Source organism: Ursus americanus, chromosome 23, assembly GCF_024610735.1.
Source record: "Ursus americanus isolate L20-20 chromosome 23, mUrsAme1.1.p, whole genome shotgun sequence".
NCBI classification, from domain to species: Eukaryota; Metazoa; Chordata; class Mammalia; order Carnivora; family Ursidae; genus Ursus; species Ursus americanus.
The window spans coordinates 24,635,560-24,650,290 of NC_142149.1; positions in this window are offsets into that span (position 1 = coordinate 24,635,560).

Below are 14,731 nucleotides of genomic sequence, written 5' to 3' on the forward strand. Positions count from 1 at the left end.
GCAATGGAGGGACGGGCCTTCATCAATTATCCCCACCATGTGGCAGCGACTTGTGGCCCAGGATCTGCCCCCGCCTAGTGCCAGCGACGGCAGGGCAGGACAGCATTGGGCTGCTGAGATGGCAATCCCCCCCCACTCCACCTCCTGGGGGTCAGGGACAAGGGGGACAAGGGTCCTGTCCCTCTGCAGTGACTATCTGGGAAGGGGTGTCACAGGCTTGGGATGAGGGTTGCCATGACCTGCCCACCTCCCTGGCTGAGTTCTCGAAGCCAGGACTCCAGCCTCCAGTCCCCTCCCTGGGCGCTGCTGGCCCAGGCATCCCAGGCCTGTCTTAAAGAAGAGATGGAGCCTCAAATGACAAGGAGTTGCTACGTCTCAGACCCGGGGTTCTGAAGGATGTTCGGGGACCCCTGGAGTTGGGGGTGGGCTCTGCGTGTGTGTGTGGTGTGTGACAGCCACGGCCCCAACATCCAGTTTCAGACCTCTGTCCCAGGAGCTGTGGGCAGAGGCTTTCCAAGCATTCTTTACACGTGGCATAGAGCTGAGGCCCAGGGCCTCCTCTGCCACTTTCGACTTGAAACGCTTGGCGGGCGCCCAGCCCGAAGATGTGTCTTTAATTTCTGCAGCATGACAGTGAGAGGAAGAATGTGCTTGGGGTCTCCTCCCAGCCTGGCTGGGCCTCCTTGGGCTTGAGACTTGGGGGGGGGTGATGAGGGAGGGAGCTAAGACAGGGGAGGAGACGCCACCTCATCTTTAGGAAACTCTGAAGCTCTGGCTTCTTGTGGAATGTTAGACTTCAGTTGGGCATTTGGAGTTGGGGGGGAACAAAAGCCAAAATCTCCCCCCACACACCCCCAAGCAATGGTAAAGTCATCAGCACTTAGGGAAAAAAATTCCTCAAGAAGAAAAACAGAAAGAGGAAAGTGCTGAGCTCTGAGTTCTCTCCCTCTCCAAATTTCCCCAAGTGCCCTCCTTCCTTGAGAGACGGGGCAGGCCTGTGATCCCCAGTGGCCCCCTCTATCGGGAGCCCCCCAAGCCCCTGGTCTGGAATCTGTGGTGTGGGACTAGGGAGAAGTAGGGCACCTGGTGTGTGTGTGGGGGGGGGGAGATCAGCCCTTTCCAGCTGCTCTGAAGTTCCCCTGCCCTCCTTCCCCAGTCTTGACCTTCCAGAATGTTCCTCTCCCCCCACCCTGGCGCCAACGGGTAGTAGAGAGAGGGTCCTTAGGAGAGGTTTGAGGAGAGAGAAGGGGAGGGGGTCTGAGAGTGTTGCTATAGTTCACAGCTTGGTTTCCACGGATCCCTGTCACAGAGCTCTGCTCTGGTCCTATTCAGGGTCCCTGGGGGCAGAGTATGGGACAGACCTCAAGTGTGTGGGGTTCCCTCTCCCTCCCTTTGCTCAACATTGCACCAGCCTGGCCCTTGGGTCCTCAGCTGTGTCCCTTAGCTTCTAGGCACAGCTCTGCTCTCTCTCAGCCTCAGCCTCAACCCAAGTCCCTCAACCTTCGGAGATGTCCCTCTGTCTCTTCATCTTTTCCAGGTTTAGAGGGAAGATGAGGAATGAAGTTTGTCCGTGTGGAGTGTTAGGTGCCTGTGAGACATCCTGTCAGAAAGGTGGGGGCTACCCTTGTGTGTTTGGTCTGGAGCTCGGAGGAAAGACAAACAGGGGCCCCCAGGACAATGGTGTGGAAGGAGTTGTCTCCTGAGTAAGCATGGAGGGAGGAGAGATGAAGGGCTGGGACAGAGCCTGAGGACCCTTGGGGGCTGAAGGAGTGGGAAGGGGAGGAGGAGCCCCTCTGCACAGGAGACAGGACAAGAGTGGGAGCAGAGGGCAAGGAGGAGAAGGATGGTGGGTGTCATGTATGCAAGGGAGGATTGTTCTAGAAGGATGGAGAATTAGATGCTGCAGAGAGAATTAGTACCATTAAGGGGCAAAATGCCCCCTGGGTTTGGCAGCATGGTGGTCATTGATGAGTGCCCTAAGTTTTGGTGGAGTGATGGGTGAGGAAGCCAGACTAGAGGGGGCTGAGGAACAGGTAGGAGGCCAGGAAATGGAGTCAGAGTGCACAGAGCTTGGAGGAGTTCAGCTGTGAGGGGAGGAGAGTGAGGAGATGCCCGATCCTCCTTCGGTCTTTCTTTCCCCGCTCTCTCCCACCCTTACTCCTGTCTGTCTGTCCCCTGCCTTCCTCCTCTTCCTCTCCCATGGGACTCTGGTTCTTTCTCCACCCTTCCCTCTCCTGAGCTCTTTCTCTGGGTCCCCCCCTACTTTTGGCTCTCCCTCCTCTAAGATACCCACATCTAGGCCCAGCCAGCACCTCATTCTTTTCTAGAGTGTGCCCTCTATCCAGGGTCTTGAAGAGAAGTCTTGATTTCTAGTCCTGGCAGGGTCCGCCCCATTCTTGGGTTGTGGTGGGGGGAGTCCAAGTAGGGGGAAGTGGAGGCAGAGGAGCCAGGGACGGGGCTGGGATGATTCTGGGGGAGATGGGCTGGGGCATGATCCATTAGTGACATTAAGACTCCCCAGGTCCACTCCAGCCACCTCACCAGGTCCCCAGTGGGTCCCAACCGAGAACAGGTGCTGGATTCTGTTCTCTGGTGATCTCAAGTGACGAGTCAGCGTCCATCTTTTCCTGCTGGAGTGTGAGCTCCTGGGCCGGGGGCCTGGCACGGCTTGATGGCATCTCTAGCCCTCCCCTGGTCTGGGGGCACAGCAGGCTTCATTGAACTGCTATTTCTGTCTTTCTGGTTTGGTTCTGTTCTGTACTCACTTTAGCCCCGATCTCTTTCCCCACTGCCTTCCTTTTTCCTATTCTTTCATCCCCCTACCCCACCCCTATTTCTCCTGGTCATCTATTTTCCTTCCTTTTCTTAGATCTTTTCCTCCCCTTTCTTTCCTCTGCATCGGTCCCATTGTCCCAACCCCTCCACCCACACTCTCCTCCCTCCTTCTCTTTCTCTCGTATTCTCTTCCGGTATCTCTGGCTCCTCATCCCTTCCTGGGGCTGTCTTCTGATGCTGAGGCTCACAAGCATGCAGCCTCCACCCCAGGCGAGCTGCCAGCCTAGGGGGCGGGGCCTAGGGAGTCTCGCATCACAGCTGGAAGTCTGGTCCGAGTGCCTAGGAGGTGGGTGCAAAGGCTCCTTTGAAGCTTGGATCTGAAAGGGAAAAGAGCAAGGGGTAGAGGGAACCTCTGTGAGATACAGGCATCTGTCCAGAGCCCAGCTGCTTCCTTCACCCCCTCCCCCCCAACAAGGAAACCTTGGCCACAGGTGCCTGGTGTCTTTCTGTTCTACCTCGGCCACCAGTTCTTCCTGGCAAACCTGGGATTCGGGAGTTTCTGGGGCTGGGGTTGCGTGGGGGATGGGGGAATCCCAGTCTTCTCACTTGTCCCAGTCCTGGGCAGAGCACCCCTATAGACAGAGTGTGGCTTGGACAGATAAAGGATCCAGATGGCTCATTCAACCATATTTATCTGTCAGGCACTTTGCACTGGGGCCTGGCCAGTCAGGGCCTGCCCTCATGGAGCTTGTGTCTGGTAGAGACAGACAGGAATGACATTGCATAAATAAACACGTCATTGCAACTAGAAAGGTCATGAAGGAAAGGAACATGGAGCTCTGAGTAGCAGGCATCCCAGGGAGTCTAGACCTGGGGGCCCAGTAAGGCTTCCCTGAAGAGGTTGGCAGATGAGCTAAAGACACCTTAGGAAAGGGGTAGGTGGCAGGGTGGGGTTTGCAGTGAGTGTCATGGTACCATATAGGCAGAGGCTCTGGGACAGAGGGAAGCGTGAAAGTTCTAGGTGCCCACAGAATCCAGAGAAGACCAGGGTGACTGGAGCACAGGAAGCAAAGGCCGGAAGGCCAAAGAAGCCGCATCAGGAGGTTCAGTCCGGTCCTTAGAGCCCTGGGCCCCAGTAGAGGGTCTGAAGCAGGGAGGGGCAGAGTCAGGTCTGTGTAGAAGATGGTTGTCATCACTGGGGAGGGCTGTGAGAGAAGTCAGCTGCTACAGGGCTGAGAGATAATGGCAGCCTGGATCAGGTTGAAGAGGATGGAAACAGAGAAGAGAATGGATTCAGGAGCCTTTGGGGGGCAGAGTTTATAGGCACTGGCGTAGGCAGATGCGGGAGTATGGTGGTGAGGAGCAGGGATGACTCTTAGTCTTCGGAGAGACTGGATGGTGTGGTACCCTTGGAGGGGGGGTTTGGGCGAGGGCCCCGTGTAGGGACGGACATCCTGAGTTTGGTGCCTATTGCAAGCATTCTAGTCAATTCTATCTGGTGGATGGTTACTGCGGACTTCCTGCGGCCAGCCCTGTGCTGAGAGCTCTGGGGACAACAGTTCCGCTCCTCAGGGAATGGGGAGTCTGGGTGGGGAATAAAAGAAAGACAGAAATGTCTCTCACCCAGGGCAGCACTGGCTGTGTGATTTTGTGTAAGTTTCTCCATCTCTCTGATCCTCATTTTCCCAATCTGTGGAATGGGGTAGTAGTGAGACCACCTTGCTGGCCTGTGTCGTGCTTGGTGAATGGAAGGCTCCAGAGAGATGCACAGGTGATGAGAATGCCAATAGGAGAGAAGTCGGGTTTCAGGGAGGAGCTGCTCTTGAGCTGAGTCTTGGAGGTGAGGGACAGGTTTTGAATGCAGGGTTGGAATGGGAGGAAGGGCACTGCCAAACCTGGGAAACCCCCCCTGACCTCAACAGAGACAGAGGTCATGGAGAGAAGGCCTTGTGCAGAGGAAACATGGAAGCTAAGGCTGGAAAGGTAGGCTGGGGCCAACTTCTAGAGGCCTTGAGTTCTGGCAGAAGAATTTAAAATTTGGTGGCTGTAGAGAGCCCATGGCTGCTTTTGAGCAGTGTATGGTTGTAAGCCTTTTGCCAAGGACTTGCTCAGAAAACCTCTACCTTGGTGGCAGTAGAGCTCAAGTGAGAAGGCTGGAGCCCTTGGGGGAGAGAGGGAGATGCAAAGAAAGTGGGTAGGATCTGTGGGTCTCAGACCATTAAGGAAACATGCCTTGGGAGCAGGCAAACAGGTAGACCAGATGACCCCTCCAAAGTTGGTGTTCCATTGCTACTAGGCTCTGGAGCTTTATATTCTTTCAAAGTGGGAATATGATACAACAACGGATGTTCAGGTAGAATGAAACTTTGAGCTCATTCTGCCCTGCTCTCCCCTCCTCGCCCAAATGAGAAAACTAAGGCTCAGAGGTAGCGAATTGACTGTTTGCAGTCACACAGCTGAGACTGAGGAGTCCGAGGTAAGATCCCTGCTGCACTTTAAGACCTTGAGTGTGGCGGCTGCTGGAGAGCTGGAGGGGCCGGGAAAGGAACTGGGGATGGTGGGGGGCTCAACGTATCCAGGGATCCCACATGATACCAGTCCAGGCCTGGGGAGGACAGGGCAGGAGAGTTGTTCCCCAACACTCAGCTGAGCTGTGTGGCCGGAGGGGGAAGGGAGCCTGGTGGGCAGGGTGGAACTGCCACATGGAAGAGGCTTGATGGGAACCATCTGGCCTGGCTGGAGTGTGGGCTGCAGGGAGGGGAGGAGCAGGAGCCCGGAGACAGGCCATGGTGGGCGGGTGGATGGCGGGTTGGGGCTGGGAGTGGCCGGCCCGGAGGCCCCTACCTTCCAGACTGCTGCAGCCCAGATGCCTTCACAGCCACAGCCTGGCCCATCCAACCCGCTGACCTCATTCCCAGCTCCCCTCCCTTGCAGGCCCCCCTCTGCCTGCCACGTAGGCTAAAGGCTTTACTGCCTCTTCTGCTGGGGGGAGGAGGGACTGGACATAGGCACCCTGAGCCCGGAGCTCTGCCAGGTCAGGCAGACCTGGGAGGGAGCAGTTGTATGCCCTGTACATCCAGACCACTCTGGGCCTCAGTTTCCCCTCCCCAGAGAGGAGGCCAGCAAATGGAGGGGTCTGGGGTCATGGGAGGAGCACAGCGGTGAAGGACATTAGAGTGGATAAGAACTAAGGGGGGGCTCCGTGGAGATCATCAAATCTATCCCCTTGCCTCCTTAGGGCAGGACGGTGTGATTCTCAGGCCCGGGAAGGGGTAGCGGCAGAACATTGTCCTCCCCTCAAACCAGTCTCCAGAAAGAGAGTTCCCTGAAGGCCAGGGAAGGGGGTGTCTTCGGTAACAAGCAGCCTTCGCTGCTCCTGTTGCAGCGGGAGCACAGTTTGTGGCTAGGATGGAAGTGGGGAGCCCATGGTCGCTCCTCCCTAGGGCATCTCTCAGTGACCTTCCCTGAGCCTTTCCAGGGCTCTGCTTCTTGACCTTCTGCCTTCCCCTCGCCTCCCTGCCCCCTCGGGGCCTGGGTCTTCTCCGGCTGCCCCAGCTGAGCAGAGGGCTGTCCTGCCCCCTCTCAAGGCGTTCCGGGCCCGTGAGTCATCGGGAATGTCTGCTCTGGTTGCAGCTTCCCTTCCCTGGCTGTGGACCCTCTTTCCCCTCCTCCCCCACCCTAAGGACCGAGGGTGCTTCTCCCAGCCAGGGGGCTCTGGGGGAGGAGTGGGGAAGCCATGAGCAAGAGTGGGTGTGGGCCTGCTTAGAGAATTTCCCCCGATTCCACTTCAGCTCTCCCAGAGAGGGTTTCCTGTCCTTTCTCCCACCGCCCAGGTGGGGAAACTGAGGAGGGACAGGTAGGGGAGGGCCAGACTTTCGTGGACTCAGGCTCCTCCCCGCTCCATTTTAGGGCTCAGTTTTGCCAAACTGGGAATGGGCCCAAACCTCTTTCTGAAGGGCCCTCCCCACGTTTGAGGCCGGGTCGGCAGGAAAGCTGGAGAGGCTGCAGCTTCTGCCACGGGCTCCAAGGATGACACGTCCCGGCTGGCTGGGGTGGGGAGTCCACGTTTGCAGGAAAGGGGGAGGCCCGATGCTGGACCCTTCCCCCAGGGGCCCTGCACCCTTCGAGGCTGTCGCCTGCCCCTCCTCCTCTAGCTGGAGGCTGGAGGGGAGACCGAGGCAAGGCCAGGGGTTAGGAAGAGTTCCCAATCCTCTCCCCGTAAAACGTGTCTCCCTGGCCCTCTTCCTCCTTCTCATCCCCACCCCCCAGCCCTGGATTAGTCGTCTAGACCGAGGGTCTGGCACCCGACTTGCCCAGGGACAGGGCATTTCATTCCCGAGCCCGCTTCCCCCGCTGCCGAACAGCAGTCTGGTCACAAGAAGTCCCTGCCGGTGGTGTTGGCCTGTGAATCTGTCTCTTCCCGGGCAGACAGACAGACGCTCAGGCACAGACATACACACTGCCTCACACACATTCAGTCACACACTCTGACAAACACTCTTTCACACGTATATTTGTGTGTGCACGGGACCCTCTGCCTGCTTAGGTCTGGCAGACTCCCACATTTCTATTTCCCTCTCTCTGAGGCCCCCCATTTCTTCTCTCACTCTTATCACCCCCCCCACCAGCACCCCTTTACATCCCCCCGCCTCCTGGTTCTCCTCCTCCCGAGGTCACTGGCAGGGCCAGGGCAAAGCAGGAGCAGGGGGAGGGGACATCTGACCCTGCCAAAGCCGATTCAGCCACCCCCTCAGGTCCCTCGCCTCTCTGTGAGGTTCTGGGTGGGATGGGGTGTGAGAGGGGGAGGAATGGAGCGCAGAAAATCTTGCTTCTTCCCAGCGCCGGGGACCCGCACAAGCCTGTCCCCTGCCTCTCTTTCCTGAAACTCACTAACATCCACTTTCAAAAATATCTGTCCCACCGACATCCTGGACCTCCTGTAAATGTGATTATTTTAGCAGTGTGTGCTGGCTGCCGTGCCGCGGGCTGCACCCTTCGAGGAACTTCTGCCTAAGGGAAACTGGTCGGAGCTCAGAAAGGACTGTTCCAGGGGATGAGCTATCTGTTGGCCAGGAAGGACGTGGGAATTGGGCAGCAGAGCGCACCCCTCCGACCCAGGCCAACTCAGGAGTAACCACAAACATCTGTACCAGGCTGGGCCGTAAGCACTTTACACGTTTGAACTCTGTCCTCCTCACAAAGCTCTCTGAGGGGGGTGCTCTTATCGTCCCCAATTTCAGAGGAGGAAAGAGAAGCACAGAGAGGTTAAGCCAGTTGCCTGGAGTCACAAAGCTAGGAAGTGGCTGAGCTGGGACTCAGGCAGGTCCAAGAGACCGAGGGCAGATGCCAAGGGATGCCCCCCTGCCTCGCCCGAAGAAGTGGCTATTTGCACCCACATGCACACTCCATCTGCGCGTGCGTATGGGAAGGATCGCGGGGACAGGTGGCTGGAAACCAGCCGCAGGAGCCACGGCAGCCAGAAAGCTCTTGAGAAGTGCTGTTTGCTGGCGGCACCTGACACATCGTCTCACCTGAGCCCTAGGACAGCTCTGGGAGGTCGGTCTTCACACCGAGACCCAGAAGGATCAAGGCATTGCCCTGAGACTCCCTTCCTAGAGCTGGGAGAGAACCTAGGTGCCCCGGCCGCCAGATCAGCCTTCTTTCCATTGCCTCATGTCTCCTGTATTTGCAAATCCACACAACCACCGGCCATGCATAGCCACGTACCACAGACCACATACAATACAGGCAGAATGACAGCCCTCGGTCTTTCCTCGGTGGCACTTGGCTCCTCCTCATGGACAATCCCCCAAGGTCTTACACCCATTCTGGTCTTACACCCCGCCCCCCAGCCAGGAAGTGCTGAGGCTGTGACTAGATCCCACACCCGCCAGGCCTGGCCGCAGAGCCGGTGCTCTTCCCCGTGGCTCTCCATCACTGCCGCCCTCACTATGACCCAGCCCGGAAGCACCCCTTGCACACACCACGTCCACACCGAACATACATGCAGGTAACGGATGCAGGAAAATCATACCCATGACGCACCCACATGCTACCGGCTGAGTTATTTGGTGTTTTCTGCATGCCAGACACTGCCCTAAGTGCCCGATCCACGTTAGCTCACTGAATGACCACAACAGTCCTAATGATATAGGTGTTGTTAATATCCTTAGCCTCGTTTTACAGATGAAGAAACGGAGGATCAGAGAGGTTAAGTAACTTGCTCAAGGTCACACAGCGAGGAAGTTGTGAAGCTGAGATTTGAACCGAGGCTCTCACCACCATGCTATAGCCTGCTCTCTAAGGTGGGCTGGGTACAACTCATTCAGCCAGGCAGGAACAGCTGTGGACTGCCCCATTGTGCCCAGCGCTGTGCCGGGTCCTCCCCGCCTCCTCCACCTGCCCCTGCCCAGCACCACACAGTAGATGAAGACTGTGCTGATCTCACTCTCCTTCCCTCCCAGGGAGCCTCCTCCCCAGGCAGCTAGGACATGTGGATTTTGGCTCTAGTTCGCATTTGACACCTAGTGAGGGAAAACACTGGGGCTGTGCCAAAGCCTGAATGAGGGCGCAGAGGCAGGAAGATGCAAATGGGGTTGCCCAGCTGGGGGCCAGGGCTGGGTCAGCTGGGGGCCAAGGCTGGGGGGGGGCGCGGGCAGGGGCAAGGGCAGGGGAGGGACAGGGGCTCTCTGCTTCTGCCTCTATTTTGGGCTTATGCTCACATCACTTCGGTATCACTCCATCTCAGATCTTCTCGCGGCCTCTCTGGCTGATTCTCTCCCCTATCTGTCTCCGTGTGTGTGTGTGTGTGTGTGTGTGTGTGTGTGTGTGTGTGTGTGTGTATCTCTCCCTTATCCCTCACCTGTCCTTCCCTGTCCCTTCACTGCTTGTCAGCTGCTCTCAGTGCTTGTGAGGACAATGGATCAGAGATTTCGTTACCCACCCTCTGAGCAGATATCCATATCTGAGCAGGGCCCACTTCCAGGGGACCTGTCAGCTCGGTCCCAGGACCCTCCCTACTGGTTTCTTTCTACAAAAGGCACAGTCCTCTCCTCTTCGACCCTTCCTCCGGGGCTCTCCTGTCCCCGAATACCAATATCTGAAAGTCAGCCTAGACATCACTAGTCGGCATGTCTGGAATGTATCCTGCCTCCCCCTTCAGAATGTGTCCCTCCCATCAGACAGGAGGCTCCCAAAGGTAGAGACTAGACTCTGTCTCCTCATTTAGACTGAGGGCTCCCTGAGGGCAGGCTCTGTGTTTCCCCACCACATTGGGGTTCCTTGAGGTCATAACCCAGGTTTCCTCCATCAGACTGCGGGCAGGAACTGTGTCTCCTCCTTCCTCTGGCTTCTCCTGGGCTCAGCTTGGGCTGTGCTTTGGACAGTATTTAGCCGGGATGAAGGGTCTGAAGCACAAACCAGCCTCTCGATCTCCCTTCAAAGTCTGCTCAGACTTTAATGTTTCGACAGTCCCGTCTACTCCAGGGAGCCCAGCTTCAGTTGCCTCTTTCCCAGATGGGTCCTCACTTTCCTGGAGAAGCTGGAGAAAAGGAAGGACAGGAGCGTGGATATCCAAAACTCCACACAGAGATCTGAGGGCAAGAATCCTCCCCAAGCACCAATGTTCGGACACCCCAACCCCACCTAATATCCAAGCTTGGCATCTTCCTGGGAGCCTTCCTGCACCAGCAAAGCCCATCTTTCTCCTCATTTCTGGAAACATTTAGAACTCATCTGTCTGATGGGTTCCTAATGCAATTTTTAAAAATATCTTTTTTTTTAAATTTTGGAACAATTTTAGATTTACAGCAGAGTTGCAGAGGAAACAAAGTTTCCATAAACCCCTCATTCCATTCCTCCTAATGTTCAGAGCCTACAGCGCCGTGGTACGTTTGCCAAAACTAAGAAGCCAATGTTGGTACATTGCTATTAACTAAACCAGACTTCGCTGGGATTTCACTGGTTTTTCTTTTCTTTCTTTTTTTTTTTTTAAGATTTTATTTATTTATTTGACAGAGAGAGACAGCCAGTGAGAGAGGGAACACAAGCAGGGGGAGTGGGAGAGGAAGAAGCAGGCTTCCAGCGGAGGAGCCTGATGTGGGGCTCAATCCCATAACCCGGGATCACGCCCTGAGCCGAAGGCAGACGCCTAACGACTGTGCCACCCAGGCACCCCTAGTTTTTCTACTAATGTCCTTTTTCTGTCCCGGGATCCCATCCAGGATGTCACACTGTATTTGCTTGTCATGTCTCTTCGGTCTTCTCTGGTTTATGACAGTTTCTCCGTATTTCCTTATTTTTCACCACCTTGATAGGAGTCCTGGTTAGGTATTCTGTAACATTTCCTGGTTAGGTATTCTGTAACATTTCCAAGTGTTATTTTTCAGCAAGAAAAGACTTTTTTTTTTTTAAGATTTATTTTTATTTATTTGACAGAGAGAGAGACAGCCAGTGAGAGAGGGAACAGAAGCAGGGGGAGTGGGAGAGCAAGAAGCCGGCTCCCAGCAGAGGAGCCTGATGTGGGGCTCGATCCCAGAACGCCGGGATCACACCCTGAGCCGAAGGCAGATGGTTAACGACTGAGCCACCCAGGCACCCCAACAAAAGCCTTTCTGCAAACAAAACCTTGCGCAGAGCCCTAGCCTATGAGTGGATGAGAGTGGGACTGTTTCTGTCACAGCAGTGACGGGAAAGGGCGCGGATGAAGCTGAATACAAATCGTCGTGCAGCCCCGTGAGAACTCTGAGACACACTTCAGGTGTCACGGAACCCCGTTTGAAAACCGTTCATTCAGGCCAAGCTCTGCTGGGTCCATGCTTTTGTTCTGTGAAGCCCCGGACAGGTCGTTACAGACTCAGGCTCACATACTTCTGGTGATGGGGCCATCACTACTTTTCGAAGAAGCTCTGATGGCCGGAGAGGCCTTTGAAAATTCCCCTGCCCCTGCCCCTGCCCCGGCCTCTGGGGTAGGTGCCCCCCGGGTGCGCTGCCCAGACACCTGCCGCAGGACTGAGACACCCATTCCCCCCCCTCCCACGGATAGCAACATGGGAGGCTGCTGGGTCCCCAGCCCTCTCCAAGAATCGCTGTCAGCCAAAGCAATGCTCCCTCCTCAGAGGCAGTCAACCTATGACTGGTCGACGTGAGGGTACAAAAGCCCCAATCCCTTGTCTCAAGGGGGCCAAGCCCGAAGGGCCACCTCAGCTCCACAGCTCCTGGTGGGATCGGCTGAGACTTCTGTTTGGAATGTGTTGCAGTTAACGATCTCCCTCCGCTAAGTCCTGGTTCATTCGCTCTCCCACAGATCCGTGCACACAAATTTCCATTTCAGAGTCCATTTCCCAGGGACCTGTCCCAAGATGGTTGGTACCAGGAGTGGTCCAAGGGAGCAGACTTTAGCTTTTTAAGATTTTATTTATTTTTTTTTTAGGTAATGTCTACACCCAGTATGGGGCTTGAACTCACAACTCCAAGATCAAGAGTCACATGCTTTACTGACTGAGGCAGCCAGGGGCCCCAGGAAGCAGACTCTGTAATAGGATTTGGGACTTGGATCGACTGTGGGCCAACTTCACACTACGTAAAGTAGAAATGCTAGCTAGCATTGCCATAGCAGACAGACAGGGAGCAGAAGGCGCAGAGAAGTGGGCATGCTGCAATGGCTAAGTCCTGTAAAACCAGAAAGTCACCAGATAGCTGCTGGAGGACCACAGTGCACACTACCAAGTAATCCCCTTGCAGCTGCTGGGCCAGGCGGGATAGCTTTACTAACGCAGATGAGCACACCTTGGGTGCGTGGTATGTGGCCATTGGTCCAGTGAATGCATTCTTTTTCCTCCCTATCAGGAGCAGCAGAAACGATTTGCATTCACTTGGGATGGACGATGGTACACATTGGAGGTCTTGTCCTGGGCATGATACACTCGCACTCTCTGTCATAACATAGTCTGAAGGCTCCTGGATCATCTGGACTTCTACAGAATATCAGATTGGTCTACTATTTTGACGATCGACAATTAACATCATGTTAAGTGGATCAGAAGAGAAAGAAGTGGGACCTTTCATAAGACACATGCATTCCAGAAGATGAGAAGCAAAAAACACCACCAAAGTTTAAAAGCTCATAACATCAGTGAAGCCTTTAGGGGTTTAGAGGTCTGGGGCATGCATGGACATCCTTCCAAAGACAGGGAGAAATAATTGCATCTTGTATTTCTCACCACAAATAAGAAGGCACATCTTTAAGGCTTTGCAAGCGTGGGAGAAAACATAGTCTATGTTTGGGAATATGGCTCTGACCCATTTACAGGTGGCATGAAAGGCTGCCGAATTTGAGAGAGACCCAGAGCAGGAAAGAGCTCTGTAACTGTTCCAGGAGTGGTCTCTGGCACCTTCGGACCCACAGACCCTATGGTTTTGGAGGTATTTGTGACATCAAGAAAGACTTCGACACCCCCACAGGAGAATCACAGTGTAGACCCCTAGGGTTTTGGAGAAAGGGCATCTGCATTGGAGGATTACGCTGTTTGAAAAACAGCTTCTTGTATGCCCTGGTCGAGGCAGAGTACCTAAGCAGGGACATCAGGTGACCATGTGGCTGGAGCTGCCCATCACGAGCCGGGTTCTGACAGACCCTTCCTGTTTCCACGAGTCTCCTTCAAACTGAGCTGCCCAGGTTTCTGGTGATCACATTGCCCTAGATCTCTCTTGAATGTCCGCTGATGTGTCGATCAATGTTCCCCCCACGAGGAATGCCACTCAGCCAAGAACACTCACTCCCAGCTGGAGGTGGCCAGAGACCACTGTAAAAGGACACCCCCACCCTCCATCTCGTGACTCAGACAGTAGGCTTGCTGGTTATAGAAATTTTCCTCAAGTGTGGTCCCCATGGGACCACACCATGGCGGGGGGGGGGGTCCCTCAAGGTCTACAAGTGGTCCACAGATGGCGGAGATCTCCAAGGGAAAAAAGGATGGAATTATTTTACTTATAACATTCAAGTGCAAAATTGATTAAGATTTTCACAGCAATCCCATTATGTCCTTAACAACTGTCCCATCTTCAACATTGTGCATGAGCTCCAAGGTTTGCGTTTGGTTGATGCTTCTTGGCAGTTTCTCTCAGGCGATATATTTTCATGTCATTTATGGGTTTTGGTTATTAGTTTTGTGATGTGTAATATCCTCAACTCAAATAAGTCAACAGCTCAGAAGCGGCTCATTAAAGCTTGAGAAGAGTGAGGAAAATAGTAACCCGAATACTACAGCTGAGCAGAGTGTTACAAAAGGAAATAGTGAACAAGAATCTAGTTTGAAAAACTGTAAATCTCGAAGAACCGGGGACACATGTGATGGTTTCGCACAAGCAGCTGAGAAAGAAAAGTGTAAATACGAAGTACGATGTTGGATATCCAACACCGGACTTCACCGGACCAGCTAACCAGCCCGTCTTAATCCCCAGTGTGTTGTGTGTTATGAAACGTTGTCAAATAGTGGCATAAAGCCATCAAGACTTTAACATCATTTTTATTTTTTTATTTTTTTATTTTTTTTTTTTTAAAGATTTTATTTATTTATGTGACAGAGAGACAGCCAGCGAGAGAGGGTACAGAGCAGGCGAGTGAGAGAGGAAGAAGCAGGCTCCCAGCAGAGGAGCCCGATGTGGGACTCGATCCCGGAACGCCGGGATCACGCCCCGAGCGGAAGGCAGACGCTTTAACGACTGCGCTACCCAGGCGCCCTTAACATCATTTTTAAACAAAGCCCAGTGACCTTTCTGGTAAACCATTAGAGGTTGTTTTTTTTTTTTCCAGAATAAGAGTAAAATAAGCTTTCCAGGACAAAAATTGATGGATTTTTCCCCCACTAAAGGCAAGAAGAAAAACAGAACGACCCAGGCAGCATTGAAAATCGCAGTCCTCTTAGTCAAACACAGATACAAGTAATACTATCTGAGA